Here is a 16,544-nt window from a genome sequence, read left to right as displayed (position 1 = left end):
ACTATGTTGCTCTTTTTTGTTTCTTTCTGGCCAATGTCTAGAGAGTTACATTGTGTGGGGCCCAAACGTTGTGTGGATGGGAGAAGGAGGAAGAACTCAAGCCTTCAGGCTCTGGCTAGTGCACCCAGCTCATCCCAGATGGGGGAAGCTTCCCTGGGCATGCCCACTTCTGCCAAGTCCTCTAATCTCTCTGGCTTGGGATGAAGGGAAACTCATCAAGTAACAACAGTCCCCTACAAAGAGGACAAAGGAAGCTGACTGCCCCAAAAGATCTGATTAGAAAGATCCAGCAAATGTTACTTTTCTGGAAACTAAGAAGCAACATAATTTGGTTTAAAATATCCATTTGCTGATGAAGGAAAAGGGAAGATCTTAGAAATGTGTTCCTGAGGATGTAACAAAGAAAAAGGCAGAGCTCCAGACATTCTTGAGGAAACAAGAGCAGCCCCCTCCCTCGCTGCCCACAGGGAGTGGATTCCATTGTCCAAGAACAGCCAGTCACTGCTCCAGGACACAGAGACCCTGGGAGATTTGTTAGAGATCCAGCCTCTTTGTGGTAGAGTTGGGCAAATGGAAGCCCCCAAAGGAGAAATGACTCAGGACGAGAGAGGTCATCTTATCCAATCTCCTCACTTTACAGATGAAGCAACTATGGCCCGGCTTTCGTGGGTCCAAACCCAGTGGTCTTTCTACTACATAGCATTGTCTACCAAGTTAGAGAAACTGAAAGACCAATGCCCTTGGCCTTGGAAGGCACAGAGAAAAGACTAGAAAGCCATTAGAAAGAAAGAGAACAGTATGATGGGGGTTCAAATCCCTCCTCTGACACTTTCTATCTGAATGACTTTGAGCAAATTTCTTCACTTCTCTGAGACTCAGTTTCTTCTTTTGTAAAATGTGATGAGGGGGTTGAGTCACTGGCCTTTGAGGTCCCTTCCAACTCTAAATAATAGCTCCTAGGTCAGGGGATATCTGTAATGTATTCTCAGAGGCCCTCTAAAATTTCACATGCACCTATAAATCCCATCTCAAAGAAACTTTCTTTTTACTTTTTTTTTCACTTTGAATTCCAAATTCTCTCTCTCCTTCCCTCCCTTCCTCCCTCCCACTCCTCCTTCCCTCCTCTCTGAGATGGTAAAAAAAATGTGATATAGATTTTTACATGTATAATCATGCAAAACATTTTTCCATCTTCATCATTTTGTGTAAGAGATCTCAAATGAAAAAGGAGGAGGAGGAGGAAAAGAATAAGAGGAAGGAGAAGGAGGAGGAGAAGTTGAAGTCCTGAGTCTCTGGGATTGTCTTGGATCACTGCATTGCTAAGAATAACTAGGTCATTCACAGTTGTTCATCAAAAAATATTGCTGTCACTATGTACAATATTCTTTGGGTTCTGCTTACTTCACTTTGCCTCAGTTCATTTAAGTCTTTCCAGATTTTTTCCTAAATTATCCTGTTTGTCATTTCTTATAGCACAGTCGTATTCCATAGCATGTACCAGAACTTGTTCAGCCATTCAGCAGTTGATGGAAAAGCCCTCAATTTCCCATTCTTTACTACCACAAAAAGAGCTACTTTAATATTTTTGTACAAATAGGTCCTTTTTCCTTTTTTATCTCTTTGGGATATAGACCTAGTAGTGGTATTGCTGGATCAAAGGGCATGCACAGTTTTAGTGCTCTTTGGACATAATTCAAGATCGCTCTCCAAAGTGATTAGATCAGATCTCAACTCCACAAACAGTGCATTAGTGTCCCAATTTTCCCACATCCTCTCTAGCATTCATCCTTTTCCTTTTCTGCTATACTGACCAATTGTATAAACTTTCTAATCCTATAGGAGATTACCCTCTAACTGGAGTCAGTCCCACTAAGAACCAGTTATTTGTGGAACTTGGCACACTTGGGAAGATACAAAGGGCACTGGAGCTGTATCCCCTAAGATGCCTCTGCCAGATGTAGAGCCTAAAGTGGGCAAATCCAGAAGGAAAGGTGCCATAATATTAAAAACGGGTGAAAGGACTGGAAACCAGGCAGGTATCCACCAATGGGGGAAGGATGAATCAGATCATTACCAGAGAAGATGTTCTATGTTGTGGAGGAGCTGAAGAGGAGAGGTACATACTCAGAAATAGATGTGATTTTTAGAACATTTTTAAAGGCATTAGAAAACAAATACAAGTTTCTAAAGAGTTTTTACTGTTTGGAAGGATGAGAAGTGATTTGCCTAAGGTCACACAGTGGCAGAGGCTGGACTTGAACTCAGATTTTTTTTTATTACAAACTTGCTTCAACAAGTTATTAAGTACATGGGCTGTTCCAGGCACTGACTGTGCTATGCACTCAGGATACAAAGATAAAAATGAAGCGGTCCTCGTCCTGCAGAAGGGAGCAGTCTATCAGCATGGATACAGAAGAGTATGTGCCAAACAAAGGCAAATGAAATACAAAGTAATTTGGGGAGTGAGGAGCACGCACAAGGGGAGGGAGAGGGAAAGAATCCAAAAAGACATCTTGAAGGAGGTGCTGTTGGAGCTGAACCTTGGAGAGCTCCAACAGTTCCAAGAGATAGAAGGGAGAACATTGCAGAGATGGTGGATCTCTGGAATATTGGGTACATTGAGGAGGCTAGTCTGGCCAGAGGAGGAGTGACCATGTTGTGAAGGCCTTTGAATGTCAAACAGGGAAGTCTAGATGGAATCCAAGTGGGAACAGGGAGACCCCGAAGTTTCTGGAGCAAGGGAAAGACATCATTAGACATGCTGGGGAATGTCAAGTCAGCGACTGAAGAGAGAATATATCGGGGAGTGAAAAAAGACTGGTATAGCATTATCTCTGAACAGGATGATTTAGTGAATTCATTAGGGAATACTTTGTCAGGAGGAAGGATCCTAAATCTTCCAGGGCATGGCAAACGACTTTGGTGACTGTATTTGTCCCTGTTGGTTCCCTATTTAACACAATTACTCACCAGGTGATTGTAGCAAACTCTCTTGTAAGGTTGGATTCTATTCCACTGGGTTAAATGTTTTATTTGTTAATAAACAAGCAATAAAAAAAGATTGAACAGTTGAATAATTAGATTTAAAAATGTCGGAGACTTAGCTGATGATTGAAATTGAACAGATGTCAATTAAAGATTGAATAATATATTTCAAGTAGCAAGAGGAGGAGAAAGAGCTGGCCTCCAACTCAGGAAGATCCAGGCCAGGTAACGCCCCAAGCACACCACAGCCACAGTGGCTCGGTCTCCTTACCTGAAAAAGGAGGGAGTTGCCCTTGGAAGCCCCCACGTTCTTCTCCAGCTCCACAGCTTTGATTCTCCATGGCTTCAAGCCTTAGTTCTGACACATATTGGCTGTGAGACAAACCACTGGACGTCTCAATGCCCCCAGACATCTCTCCAAGACTATAACTTGCCAAGCGCGTATCAAGTGCATTGCTAGAAGGAGTTTTCTCTCCTGAGAGTTCCCACACCGATAAAATCAATTGTCTTAAACCACAAAAATAAGTATTTTTAATTTTTTATCATCTGCTTTGTCACTACCACCACCACCACCACCACCACCACCAAAGGACATTGAACTAAACACATACATAAAAAACTGTTTGTACAAGAGCTCAACCTCCACATTGCTTACATTATTCAAAATATGCCAATTCTCTGCCTGTGCTAATATACCCTCCCTCTGCTTTCGAGCTCCCTTTGCATTTGTTGAACTCGGCTACTTGCTCCTCTCGATTTTGTGGCTGTTCTTTTTCATGTAATCATGGTCCGTATTCTTCTCATTCTCCTTTCATCTCTTCATATATTTCCCTTATTTGCTCTCTATTTCCAATATTTGTTTCCTTTCCTAACCATAATACAATCCATTACACTCGAATATTCGGTCATTTCCCATTCATTGTATTGGCTATCTCCAGTTATTTTAGCATTGTAAATAAAACTTCTGGGAATCTTTTCTGACAAACACAGCTTTTTACCCTCTCAATGATGCCTTTATTGGGCATTCGAAGCCCTTCCCTAGAGCCAGCCCTAGTCATGGGATCTCTAGGTCAATGAGCATGAACAGTTTTATGGCTCCTAATGTAGAATTATCAATATTTTTTCAAGGGCTCAGCATGACCTTATCTGCCTCACATCTGTCCATCAGTGGCTTCCATCATCTCGGTTCCTCTTCTTCTGGAACCTGGAGCCCCAAAGTATTTCTCACTAGGTTGAGGTAGAGATGCTCAGGAAGAGGGGAAGACGTGGGAGGAGGCAGGAGGGCCATGGACTAGCCTAGACCGTGCATGAAAACAAAAACAATTCAAAACAAGGTATCCACCCAATGCCAGCCTTGAAGAAACTACCATAGCTAAGATGCTTGGCCTCACCCCACAGATGCATCATGATCCACTCCTCCCTCTGGGAGCAGGCAACCTCCTCCCTCCCAGGCTGAAGCTTCCCTTCCTCATCTTCTCTCCCCCTCCCACTTCCCCACCCTCTCCTGACCACCCAATCACAGCAGACATCGGAGCTGAACTCCCAAAGTCCATTCTCTCTGCCCCCAAGGCAGACACAGCTGGAGCCTGAACGGCCACTGACTTTGTCCTCAGTGGGGACTCAGCGAAGGTTGGGGGTGTCTCTCCAGGAAAGCTGCTGCTCTTCCTTGTCCTCCTACTTTATGGCCTCAAGAACTTAGAGGTAAGTACTCAGTGTGGGGCTTTAGGGACCTTGCTGCCCAGAGGTACCCAGGCCAGCAGGCTGGGCTGGGATCAGAGAGCCCAGGGGGTAAACTCTGCCTTGACTGCCTCTGGTGGGATCAGCAGAACCACTGGCTTCTCCCACAGCCCAAAGGACTGGCCAGGACTGGCTGCTTTCCTTGGCTCTTTAAACTAAATGGATGGCAGACTGGAATCCCTCCCTTCTGAGTTCTCTTGTGGTAGGGAGCCTAAGTGGGGAGGGAGAAGGAGGCCCAGAGCTTAGGGGGTTTTCATCATTTTTTCTCATTCAGACCTCAAGTAACTAGAAGTGCTTGGAACCCAAGAGGTCTGTGTGCAAGTCCTGGCTCTGCAGCTGCCTAGCTGTATATCCCTGGGTAAATATTTCCTCTGAAAAGGCCCTCAGTTCCCCCTCTACAAAATGCTATCTAACTGATTAGCAATAGCTAGCTTGAAGCTATCCAGAGAGGACACTAAAATTAATAATAATTGGGCATTTCCTGATAATAATATTACATTTATATAGCAGTTTAAGCTCTGCAAAGGGATTTATAAATATTACCCAGTTGGTCATCAAAACAACTCTGGGACCTAGGTATTATTATTATCCCCATCTTACAGTTGAAGAAACTGAGGCTCAAAGAGATTGAACGGCTCACCAAAGACAAGATTCAAGCCCAGGTCTTCCTGACTCTTGAGTTCATCATCCAATACACTGAACCACTGAGATCTGGAGCTCTCTTTCTCAGCTGGTTTCCCTTAATTCTTGACTAATTGATCTCACCAACTGACATTTTAAATTCTATGGTTCTGAGGTTCCTCCTGTCCCTAAAGTTCCATGTTCTGTGTTCTAAGGTCCCTTCTGGCTCTTAACATTACATGTTCCTTGCCCTAAAGTTCCTCCCAGATCAAATACGCTATATTCTAAGGTCATTTTTGTCTATTAAGTTCTATTCTGGAGTAGAGATGGGAAGGGGAACTACAAGGTTGTTATTATCTCTCCTGAGCCTTTCTCTTTATGAAATGGAAGATTCCTTGTTTTTTATTCTTTGTGTGGATCTACAAACAAAATGCTTCTCACTTTATGATTTATAACCTGCTTTACATAAATTATCCCCTTTGATATTCACAACAACCTTAGGAAGAGAAGGGTGCTATTATCCCATTTTATGGATGAGGAAATTTAGCTGATCCTTGGTGGAAACCAAACATTGGGGAGAGCCCAGAGCCAAGAGATGGTGACTTGGGTAGAACCAGTGAATTAATTTGCCCAGGGTCACACAGTCACACAGTGCCTGAGTCAGGATTTGAATTCGCCATCTCCTGACTCCAGGGATCTCTCTTATTCAATCCACTGTTAAGATGGGGCAGAAGAGGGTCAGTAACGTCTGAAGGGAGACAATCCATTCATCTTAATAATCTTAGCTCTAACTTTTGGAAGAAACACATAAAACAAATGTATTTTGGTGAATGTCAAGAGTTCTTGCAGCAAATTTATTTGTTCCACTTTATACATTTGTATATTTTTATTTCAATTATATGCATTAATGCATTAAAATAGCCAATTAGATCACATTGTCCCCAGAAAGTGCTGTTATAGATATGTAGGCTAGAAATAAGGAAGAAGTGTTTGGGGGGAACAGAGTTTGGGGGAAAATTATTGCCACATGAGTGAATACTCACTTAGTAAGTCCTCTCTCTCTCTCTCACACACATTCTCTTTCTCTCTGTGTCTCTCTGTCATTCTCTTTCTGTCTCTGTTTCTCTGTCTCTATCATTGTCTCTGTCTTTCTGTCTCTGTGTCTCCCTGTCTGTCTTTCTCCATCTCTCTCTGTCTCATCTCTCTTTTTCTATCTGTTTCTGTCTGTCTCTGTCTCTCTGACTCTGTCTCTCTCCTTCTCTCTCTTTTCCACTCATCCCACCTCAGTAGTCAAATGACCAGTTGATGTCAGAGCTGTGCCACCTACTGGCTGTATGATCTTGAACAATTTTTCATTATACATTCATGCATCTAGAGAAGTAATGGTGGTCAGATGCTATCTAGTCCAACCGCCTCATTTTACACCTGATTCATTTAAACCTCCTGAATCCCCATTTGTTTTCCTCTATAAAATGGAGGATGCTGGTGCGACTAGGGAAAGACAGGCACAGGAAGGGCTACTCCTGCAGAGTCAGGAGAACAAAATGCTTAATGACCACAATTATACAAAGAAAAAGGACACTAAAAGGCAGTCAAGCCCAGTTTAATTGCAATGACCATGCTCATCCAAGAGAACTGATAAGGAAATACACTTTCCTCCTGTCATAGGCTTGGAATATGGTATTCAATCAGACTTTTTTCTTCACTGATTTTCTTTTTCTTTGCTAAGAAAGGAGCTAGGTTAAAATAAAATGCCCATGGTAGGAATAAATATGTATGTATGTATGTATGTATATATGTGTGTGTATGTGTGTGTGTGTGTGTGTGTGTGTATTTAAAGAACCACGATTTCATTGATGTAGGGAACTACCAGTGACAAAATTCCCTCTGCTAATCGTACCTTTTCTTCAATGGAATCATTTTAGAGAGTTGGTTCCTGAACTGAGAGTTCCCCAAGGTCATCCAGCCAATAAATGTCTGAGAGAGAACACTGGCCCAAGTCTTGCCCTCTCTGAGGATAGCTATCTGGCTGCTATTTCACAATACCGCTCAGTGCAAAAATAGCTGGCATCAATAAAACTTTAGAGAGAGGGTGGGGTCAGAATTGGACTAGATCAGGAGGCTTTTTTTTCCTCTCTTGTTTTTCCCCTTTGGGTATCTGGTGAAGTCAATGGATCCTTTCTGAGAAAGAGATTTTTTAAAAATATTTGAAGGAAATTCTAAGCTTCAGTTAAAAGTCTGTGAAAATAAAGATGTCATTTTCTCCAGTCCAAGTTCACCAACCCCCAACATCTGTCCAACTCTGTTTCCATAGGATTCAGAACCCTTAGGGGAAATTTTGACACTATGCTTAGACATTTAAATCACCTCACAATGAATTTATTAAATTAGCTGATTTCCACAGTAGAAGGCAGGAAAAGCCTGTGATGAAGGGATTTGGTATAGAGAGGAAGAGGGAGCAGCAAAGAGGAAAGTGAAGCCTTTTGGGAAAATAGAGATAAAGAGACTGAAGAGAGACTCCCCAAGATCCTCTGGGATCTGGGATGTGGGAGGAGGCCCAAGTTGGAGGCTGTTGATTCATTGTTCCTAGCCTGGCAGTCTTTGTTCCTTCAATGTAACTGGTTTGTTCTTTAAGAGGATAGATAAGTCAATGGCTGGGTTGCCAAGCAGTCAGTGCCTGACTGGTTTGTCCCATAGTTTATCAGAGAAGCTGATTCTTGATAGCTGGGTTTTCCTTTGTTTGTTTGGTTTCACTAACCCTCCTCAGCAGAAGGTACCCACTGATTCATTTCCTTTGGCTAACAGAACCCTGGATGATGACAGTCATCACCCCAGCACACTTGGAGATAGTGCTGCACTATTAGGGCACTATAGTTTGTTTACAAAGAATCTTCCTCAAAGCTGCTCTGGGAGGTGGGTCCCTGGCATTGTCATCTAGCAGGAAATTGGGGTTTAGGGAGTTGAAAAGGCTGCCTAAGGCCACACACAGCTAGCCAATAGGAGTAGAAAGAAGTAGACTCCATTCTGCTGACTCTGAGTCCAATGGTCACGTCTCTGTGCCGTCAAATCTCCCTACAGACTCAAAGACCAGTATGTGGCTCACTATTCAGCTACCTCAGGGAGATCCACATTTCTTGGGGAGCCACTAACCATCCCCCCACACACACAAAAGAGGCAGGTAGATGGCTAGAGATTCCAGGAACTCGGGGGTACTCAGGAAATCAACTTTATTGGCTCACCTAGAGATGATCAATGCCCCAACCAAACACAACAGAATGAGGGGCCAGAATGTCAGGTTTACCCTTCATCCACAGGGCAAGGCATGGATTGTCCTTTCTGCTCACCCAAATGTGGGCTCTCTGTGATCTCAAGGGACTAATGAACTCACATTATCTCAGCATCACCGAATCTGAGATGGAGAGGAAAGATCTCAGAGGTCGGCTAGTGACATTCTTAACTAAATTTGAACCTGGGCCTGGACCTCATGTTGGCCATCCTAGCAAGGATCTGGCCTAGTAAAGGATCCTAGCTCCCAAGGAGGCCCTTAGCATTTCAGGCAGCTGTGATAGCTTAAAAAAAAAAGGAGTGATCAGAAATTTGGCTAATGTGTTACTATGGAATCATGGAAGAATGAGGTGGATAATCTTATGAGATCTCATGCAATCTGGGGTAGAGCCAAGAGAATTGTCAGTGTTCCCCGACCGAGGCTTGTTCTGGTACCCCAAATGCTCAGGTATTCATATGTAGGAAGGCTCTCTCTCCTTGGGACAAATTCTAGAATCAAGCCATATAATTCATAGGGTTATTATCAGAACTAGAAGACACCTTAGAACAGAAAATGTCAGCGCTTGGAAAGATCTTAGAAAAAGCAATATCAGATCCTCAGCAGAACCTTGGAACATAGAATGTCAGAACTGGAATGGATCTTAACCCTTTGAGTATCAGAGCTGGGAAGGACCTTAGAACACAGAATGTGATGGGTTCTTAGAACATAAAATGGAATATTAAAGGAAAGATCGTCTTTGAAGCAAACATCTTGTTAGAACTTGGAAGGGCTTTAAACCACAGAATGGAGAAATCTTAGATTTATAGGGATTATTAACCTCTGTGATGTCATGGACCCCTTTGCAGTTTAGTGAAACCTATGAACCCTTTCTCAGAATCATGTTTCTAAATAACTGAAGGAAATGCTGAATTTCAGATAGAGGCTAATGAAAATAAAGTAAGCTTTTTCCCATCCAAATTAATGGTAGGACTCCCTGCTCTACCATTCCCAAAGAGGTGGCGAAAGACAAATCATTTCTTCTTCCCCAGTATCAATTTTATCACTTGTAAAATGGAAATAATAATAAAACTTCTCCCATCTGCCTCAGTGGGTCACTGCTGGGAAAGTACTTCATAAACCTTCATAAATGAGAGTTGTTATTATGATCACCATTGACCAGGCAAATGACCAAATGATAACTTCCCCCCAGGCTATGTCCTCCAACGACCTTCCTGGAATGGATGTCTCTAATAGCTCCAGTTGCCGTGGCAACCTCACAGACTCCACTTCCAACTTCCTGGACCTTTCTCTCCTCAACTGGATGATGACTCTCCCTGAGCATCCTCCTCAGAGCACAGGCAAACAAACTGACAGAGGGTCCCTAACTGGCCCCAAGGGATGCTCTGACTCCCAGAGGCTTCATGGGGGAATCCTTTCCCTCTTTCCAGGAATTTCCATCCCAGACTTTTCTTCAGGTCTCTGCCACAGAGTGTCAGATGCAGGCTTCAGCTAATGGCAGTATGATCGATAAAACTGAATCCCCATGAACTAATGAGGACAGTTCCAGACCCAGTTTCACTGCATAATGCCCTCCCCCCAACCAGAAAAAGGGGGGCAGTGTGGAGGTAGGACTCTGGACTTGGAAAACTGGATGAGCTGAGTTTGAATCCCACCGCAGACATTTACTAGCTGTGCAACCTTGAGCAGATCACTTAATCTCTCAGCTTCAGTTTCCTCATCTCTAAAATGGGGACAATAATAGTTCTAATCTTGTAGGATTCTTAAAAGGACAAAATAAGATCAGGTCAGTCAAATGCTTGCAACCATTAAAAAAGCATTATATGGGAGCTACCGTTCTCATTAGAGTAGAGAAGACGGGTTGGGATCCTCAAGGCAGCAGAGCTGTTGAACGATCCATTTGGCACAGCACAAATTCAAAGCACAACCAAGGCTCAGGACTAACAGGGAGCTCTGGGGAATCTTCTATTTAATTCAACAGTTGTTAATGAATCAAAGGCATTTCTTTAGCATGTACAGTGCTAAGGAGCTGTGGCTGCAAAGACAAAAATGAAACCGCTCCAGCTGGAATGAGGAGGGAGTCTTGAGGGAGCAGAAGGGTTCAAGATAAAAGAGGCTAGGGGGGAGCTACTAACATCCAGGGACACCAGGGAAGCCTTCATGTAGGAGGAAGTGCCTGAAGTGAATTCTGAAGGAAGCTGAGGATATTAAAAAAACACTACTAGGAGGGTGTGCATTCCCCACATGGGAAAGTCACTACAAAAGTAGAAAAATGAGGAAGAAGGAAGGAAGGAAGGAAGGAAGGAAGGAAGGAAGGAAGGAAGGAAGGAAGGAAGGAAGGAAGGAAGGAAGGAAGGAAGGAAGGAAGGAAGGAAGGAAGGAAGGAAGGAAGGAAGGAAGGAAGGGAGGGAAGGAGGGAGGAAGGGAGGGAGGGAGGGAGGGAGGGAGAGAGGGAGGGAGGGAAGGGAGGTAGGGAGGAAGGAAGGAAGGAAGGAAGGAAGGAAGGAAGGAAGGAAGGAAGGAAGGAAGGAAGGAAGGAAGGAAGGAAGGAAGGAAGGGAGGGAGGGAGGGAGGGAGGGAGGGAGGGAGGGAGGGAAGGGAGGTAGGGAGGAAGGAAGGAAAAAAGGAAGGCAAGGCAAGGCAGAAAGAAGGCAGGCAGGCAGGAAGAAAGGAAGGGAGGGAGGGAGGGAGGAAAGAAGGAAACAAGGAGGGATGTAGGGAAGGAGGGAAGCAAGGAGGGCAGGTAATGCATAACTTCTACCAATGCCACAGAACTTTCAATAGATTGTAAATTAAATGGATCAATAATTTATTATAATGCAGCCCTGAGTAGACATCTTTCATCCTCAGTTCACATTTATGACATTCAGCTATATAGAAAGGAAAAATATCAAAAGACTTTCAAAAAAAAAGTTTTATTACAAAACGTTATAGGTTCTCTTGATGTGTTAGGGGTGGAAATGAGATGGTAAGAATTTGGCCTTGAGCCAAACTCAACAATTATATATAATTATATGTATATAACTATAAATATATAATAAATAAATATACAAAATAAATTATATATGTATATAAATAAGTACATACCTTCTGTCTTGGCAATGGGGGTTAAGTGACTTGCCCAGGGTCACATGGCTAGGACGTATCTGAGACAATCCCATTGCTAGGCTTGGCTCTCAATCCACTGAGCCATCCAACTGCCCCCAGTGGATATATTTTTTAAGGTGTGACGAATGTATTTTTGTGTGTACGTTTATCCAATAGCAGTTAAAGCCAAACTATGCTCAATGCCCCCCCAAAAAATGGAGCACCAAACCTGAAGTTGGGAAGACCAAGGTTTAATTCCACCAGAACCACTTTGGAATTTTCCAATCCTGGGCAAATGATGTATCCTCTTGTGGCCTTGGTTTCCTCATCTGTAAAAATGAAGAGATTGGCCTCTAAGGTCTCTTCTGCCTCCTTCCAGTATCTGGGATCCTCTGAGCCAGTGACTCTCCAAGGCCTTGTTGGGGGCCACAGGACAGAGGAGGAGAAAGGGTGAGAGAGTCCCAGGTAGCCAATGGGATGAGACCAGACTGTTCTGGCTCTCCTTTGCAATACTGGGCTCTGTTTGGCCAGGACCAGGAGCCTGAGCAGGGGCCATTGAAACTGCTGTGGCTTTTTCTCTAGAGCTCCTGGGTTTAGAACAAGACTATGTATGGGCTGGTCATGGACAGGCAGGTCAGGGAGAAGCTGTTTCCTCAGAGCCCAGGTTGATAAGATCATGGCAGTAATCCTAGTAATATTGAATATTTCTGTGGTGCTCTAAAGCTTACAAAGTACGTACCAGTGTGGTCCTATATGAAGTCTACACCAGCCCTGGGAGGGAGGAGCCGTTATTTGCTCCATTTTATAGATGAGGCACTAAGGCACAGAAAGGTAAATGACTTGCCCACAGTCATACAAGTGTTTGCCGGAGACTGGATTGGAATTCAGGATTTCCTGACCCTAGATCCAATACTCTGGCTCCGAGGTCATACGCTTCCCGTTTTATTGCTGTGGTTGTTTTTCTCGCTAGGAGTATGATGTTATTTACTTGGATGCTAGGTTGGCTGGTTTTTCCCATGATGGCCACACACAGGACTCTAGCTGATCCAGGGAAGGGGCAGGGTTTTCCCCCATGGGATTTTTCCATTTGCATTTGCATACAGTTAGTGTTTAATAAAGACTTCTTTCCTCAGACTGGATAAAGCAGAGCCCACTTTCAGAGTAAGGACACGAGCCCCAGCAGGGTTCTGATTGGCCACATCTTCACCAGCCTCAGATTAAGATATGAGCCTGGTTACCCAGTTAAAGAAGGGGCCCCAGGGAATAGAACCCCAGTTCCCTGAGGACCCTGGAGAGTCTGGCACCTCCCAGGCTGGGCCACAGAACCCTGGTAACCATCAGGAGAGGCACAGAGCATGCCAGCACCGGGTTCTTATGGCGAAAGGGAACAGGTCGGGGCAGCAGTGCCCTCTGGCATTTAAACAAATGTTTATTAAAGCATCTTCCCTTTTGTCCATCCTCACTCACCATCGGGGGAGCTTATAGTCTAATGCAGAAAACAGATACCCAAATGTGCAATAAGGTAGAGTCCATCACCTCACACTACCTGGTGTCAGGAAAAGAACACTGGATCAGGGGAGAAAGGACCTTGGCTCTAGCTCTAGCTTGGCTATTTGCCAGCTTTGCCATCTTGGTCAAATCACATAACTCTCTGACTCTGTTTCCTCATCTGTAAAATGGGAGTGATAGCAGTACCACCCATCTCCCAGGAGAGGTTGTGAGGAAAGGGGCACACTGGCTTAAATTATTGTTATCGTCATGTATTGCATTACTCATTTGGCAGAAGCATTCAGTCAAGTCGAGCTGTGGAGAGCCCAGAGGGTAGAGATTCTCATTAGAATCCGAGGGCAGTACTGAACTCCAAATAAATCTTATTCTGGTTCTTGCTGCCTCTTAGAGAAGAGCAGCACTGGGGCAGAAGCATCCCCTAAATTCCTTCAGCTGTCCCTACGCCCCCTTCTCCCCAACCACCCCAGGGCAATCTTGGCCAAGCATCGATTCCCTGCCATCATGAGTTGCCGTTCCACCTCAATGAGTCGATGGAGTGTGAAGGGCAGGCGCCATAGGTGAAGTCATTAGAGAACTCATTTGTCAACTCTGTGTGCCAGTCCAAACCCAAACCATTGTGCCAAGGGAGAACCTGAGGTCAGCTGGTGAACTCTGGCTGTGCCCTTTCAGAAAGCCTTCCATTGTGGAGACAGAAAATCTGAGGAACTAAACAAGGCGGCCCTCCCTCTGAGATGAACTTCCATCCATTCTACTTATGTTGGATGTAAAGAGCTGATTTCATATTCTCTCTCCACTTAGAACGGGAGCTCGTTGGGGGCACTGGACTGGGCGTTCTGCCTTTTCTTCATATCCCCAGTGTTCATCCTACTATCTCCCACATAGTACACACTGAGTAAACGCTTGTTTTTTTTTTTAATTTTTGAATATTTAATTTTATTTAATTAATTAATTTAGAATATTTTTCCTTGGTCACAAGATTCATGTTCTTTCCCTCCCCTCCTCCCAACCCCCCTCCTGTAGTCGATGCACAATTCCACTGGGTTTTACACGTATCATTGATCAGGACCCATTTCCATATTATTGATGTTTGCTCTAGGCTGGTCATTTAGAGTCTACATCTCCAGTCATATCCCCATTGACCCATGTAATCAAGCAGTTGTTTTTCTTCTGTGTTTCTTGAGTAAATGCTTGTTGATTGACTTACAGTTAAATGTTGTACCATGCCTCATTGCCTCAGTCCACAGGATTCAGAATTAGAAGCTGTCATCACCCACTACATTTCTAGGACAGATACACTGATAGTAAATCCTCGGTTGGTGATCCTGGCCAGATCCTAGCTGAATATTATGATCAGTTCTGGCTGCCTCAAAATCAGGATATCTATGAGCTGGCAAGTGTCCAGAGGAGGGAAATCAAAATAGTGGAGGGTCTCAGTCATGTCGAATGAGAATTGAATGAAGGAACTAAGAGTGTTTAGGCTAGAGAAGAGAACACTGGGGTGGGAGTAGGGAGGTGGAATGTGATGGCTACCATGCTGGGAAGAATATAAACCCCTTGGCTCTGTTCTCCTTGGGATAATGCATCCTAGTCTCAACCCTGACCATTTCCCACGCTAAGCTCTTCTCCATCCCCCCTGAATCCCATTTCTTGCTCTAAAAAACCATAATAAAATCAATGATACCATTGTCCTTATCCAAGAACTCCATTCACTCTCTTCATGATTTTTATGTTTATAAGAAGTAGAAGGATTCTTGTTTCCATCTGATAAATGAGGAGACTGATCTTCGGAAAAGTCTCTTGGCAGAAGTGGGATTTGAACTCAGGTCTCCTGACTCCAAGCCTAAAGCTCATTACTACAGCCTACTTAAGAAATCGATGAACCTGTTATTCTGTTTTTGAGGAAATAAGACATTTCTCCTCCTTTCCCTTCTTCCTATTCTGGAAAAATTTATGGGGGGGGGGAATTAATAATAGAATCATTCTTTATTCTTTTAAACCCTTACCTTCTGTCTTAGAAACAATATTATATATTGGTTCCAAGACAGAAGAGCAGTAAGGGCTAGGCAATGGGGGTCAAGTGACTTGTCCAGGGTCACACAGCTGGGAAGTGTCTGAGGCCAGATTGAAACCTAAGACCTCCTGTCTCTAGGCCTGGCTCTCAATCCACTGAGCCACCCAGCTGCCCCCAGAATCATATTTTAGAGTTGTAAGGTGGTGTTTGAGGAACATTCTAGACCCCTTATTTTATAGATAAGAAAACTAAGGCCCAGAGAGAGAGATCCTAGGATCTCAGAGACCACCTAATCCAAACATCTCATTTTACAGATGGGGAAACAGAGGCCTAGAGAGATCAAAGTACCCTGGACCCACTTAAGAGAATTCAGAGATCAAGGACCCAAGAAGTCTGTGACTTGCCCAAGAGCACTCTGGTATTAGCAGGAAAGGTGGGATTTCAATCCAGTTCCTCTGATTCCAGAGACAGAACTCTTTCCACTACCCTATACTCTCTGTTAGTGGCCATATCTAAGGTGCTTCAAGGTATGTGCAGACATTACAGTCACCCAATGAGGTGGGTGGAGCAAGTAGGATTAGCTCCATTTTATAGAAGGGCAAAATGGAGCTATGAGAAAGGCACTGACTTGCCCAAAGTAAGTAAATGTCAGAGCTGAGGTTCTAAGCCATGTGTCTGCCCTTGAGCACCTTAGTGTTGATTCTTTGCACCACCCCAGAGTGGGTTACCAAGAGTGGACACCAGAGACTCTTTCCAGTCCACCAGTGGACAACCCCATGAGATCCCCCGAATCATAGAATCCCAGAGGGACAGAACTTAAAAGTCCATTTAGCCCAGCTAGGAGTCCCACTGTCCCCTCTAGCCTTTGTTTGAAGGGAGCACCTCCCCAGGCAGCCTGCTTGTTCCACTCACGTCCACTCTTCTTATTGGGAAATTTGTTCCTACATGGGGCTGAACTCTGCCTTTCTGCATCCTCTGCCCTTTGCTCATAGATCTGCCCTCTGGGGCCCAAAGAAGACCAAAAAAAATCCTTCATTAGTCAAAGCACCTACTCTGTGTTGGACACTTGCTAAGAACTAGGGAAAGGAAGGAAGGAAGAAAGAAAGAAAGAAAGAAAGAAAGAAAGAAAGAAAGAAAGAAAGAAAGAAAGAAAGAAAGAAAGAAAGAAAGAAAGAAAGAAAGAAAGAAAGAAAGAAAGAAAGAAAGAAAGAAAGAAAGAAAGAAAGAAAGAAAGAAAGAAAGAAAAGAAAGAAAGAAGAAAGAAAGAAAGAAAGAAAGAAAGAAAGAAGAAAGGAAGGAAGGGGAGGGAGG

General features: G+C 43.9%; 2 protein-coding genes across 3 annotated transcripts in view; one reads left to right on the top strand and one right to left on the bottom strand.

Moving 5' to 3' along the window:
* Nucleotides 1-3,426, bottom strand: part of LPIN1 (lipin 1) — a 132,475-nt gene extending 129,049 nt beyond the window's left edge. Inside the window, exon 1 of the mRNA XM_056814728.1 lies at nt 3,257-3,426. The gene's annotated coding sequence lies outside the window, so the exon portion shown is untranslated. The remainder of the gene's footprint in view (nt 1-3,256) is intronic.
* Nucleotides 3,427-4,426: 1,000 nt separating this feature from the next.
* SLC4A5 (solute carrier family 4 member 5) overlaps nt 4,427-16,544 on the top strand; it is a 122,629-nt gene continuing 110,511 nt past the window's right edge. Inside the window, exon 1 of one of the 2 annotated variants that reach the window (XM_056814720.1) lies at nt 4,427-4,686. The gene's annotated coding sequence lies outside the window, so the exon portion shown is untranslated. The remainder of the gene's footprint in view (nt 4,687-16,544) is intronic. The other variant, XM_056814721.1, reaches the window with a different exon arrangement.

This window comes from Monodelphis domestica, chromosome 1 (assembly GCF_027887165.1).
Source record: "Monodelphis domestica isolate mMonDom1 chromosome 1, mMonDom1.pri, whole genome shotgun sequence".
In the NCBI taxonomy this organism is placed as follows: domain Eukaryota; kingdom Metazoa; phylum Chordata; class Mammalia; order Didelphimorphia; family Didelphidae; genus Monodelphis; species Monodelphis domestica.
This window is presented reverse-complemented; position numbering and strand designations above follow the sequence as displayed.